The 1,502-nt window shown below is 35.6% G+C and overlaps 1 long non-coding RNA gene across 1 annotated transcript; it reads left to right on the top strand.

Annotated features, from left to right (window-relative positions):
- Positions 1–270: 270 nt before the first annotated feature.
- LOC113361547 lies at positions 271–1,113 on the top strand. The gene is made up of 2 exons (XR_003365180.1): positions 271–544; positions 667–1,113. It is a non-coding gene; the product is annotated as an uncharacterized LOC113361547 (long non-coding RNA).
- Positions 1,114–1,502: the final 389 nt, after the last annotated feature.

The raw sequence follows: 1,502 nt of genomic DNA, 5'->3' as shown, positions 1-1,502 counted from the left end.
AAAGCTTGTCAAGAAAACATTTAAAAATTGTGGTCCAAAGGGGAGTGTTGTGTGAACGTGCCTTATGAGGGTGTCCCACCATTTTGCCGCCTTAAAGAAGAATAGGGAGAACTCTGGTTGATTCCCCACCTCCATTCACTAGACTAGATAAGGATCCAGGTAGTATAACTTATCCTTTAAGAATTTGAGAACCTTTCTACCGACTCTCTTTTTCCCTGGCTATAAATATTGAGTTGCTTACTTCATTTCAATGTAACTGTGCAACAAAACTAAAGAAGAAATAATAAGACTCGCCCTTTCCACTTTCCACTTTCTATCTATCCATTCACTTCTATAGGCAGTACCACTAGGAGTTAGTGGTCCGTTACTATAAACTAACATAAATTTTTTGAAAGTTAATATACTGTACGTTACTAAATTTCTCCTCTCTCGGGCTCCTTCTTCTTCTTCAATAAAATCATCAAAAACAACCATTCTCTGCTCAGATCTAGTCCATTTTTGGACTAGATCTGAGCAGATTTCTTCATTATTAATTGCTTTCTAGGTTAGTAAGTAGATTAGTTTAGTTTTTTCTTTTTATGTTTTCTGCTTATCTACACCGTTTTGGTGGTTTTATCTACTCTTTTAAGGTTTATCTTCGCTTTAATGGCAATTTTGGGTTATTAGGTTGGGATCTAAGATCAATAGTGATGCTCTCCAACGACGAAATTTCCATCTTTATTGTCTCCGGCGACGAACTCTTCATCGGAATCTTCATCATCAACTTTTCCGGCGACGAAATCTACATCGGTGGCCTTTTTGATGACGGAAGCTTCATCACTATTTACAAGAGATTTGAGCAAATCACTCCTACTTTGGAGGCATTTCTTTCTAAAGAAGAAAAACAAACTAAATGTTTGGAATTTAATTCCGAGAAAAACCATCCTTCTTCCGATTTAATCGGATCTTATTCATACTTGTATTTGTCTTACTCCGGTAATCCTTCTCTTTCTCTTGTCGGATTTCTCGGTATTGTACTCTTACGGTATGTTCTTTTTACTTTATATTCTCTTATTTTCGATCTTAAACTCATTGTAACCTTGAAATCTCATTAATGAAAATGTTCCTTGTCTATAAAAAAATAAATAAAATAATAATAAAATAAAAAAGAAGCTAACATAAAGAATTGTGACAAACAATTGCCTCTCTTTTTTCTGCGGACTTACACGTGTTGTATAAATGGTACCACTGACGTTTGTTTGTACCTCTTCTTGAAGTCTCCGTTTGTGGGTAGGGTAATATTGATATCGTTGACGGACACCGTTAATGTTGTTAGTGTTGGTACGTTGGTCGAGGATTGGATTAAATTTATTTGGTTTAGGAAACCAATACTTGTGTCCTAAGTAGGGCTGAAACATCATAGTTGGTTTCTGTTCGATTTCCAGCCAATTCAAAACCGAAACCATTACTATCGGTTTCCAAAAGTCTTACCACCACCAAACTATTATCTATTAGTTCGGTTT

This window comes from Papaver somniferum, chromosome 3, assembly GCF_003573695.1.
Source record: "Papaver somniferum cultivar HN1 chromosome 3, ASM357369v1, whole genome shotgun sequence".
In the NCBI taxonomy this organism is placed as follows: domain Eukaryota; kingdom Viridiplantae; phylum Streptophyta; class Magnoliopsida; order Ranunculales; family Papaveraceae; genus Papaver; species Papaver somniferum.
The sequence above is the reverse complement of the archived record's forward strand: the minus strand, read 5'-3'. Positions and strand labels throughout refer to the sequence as shown.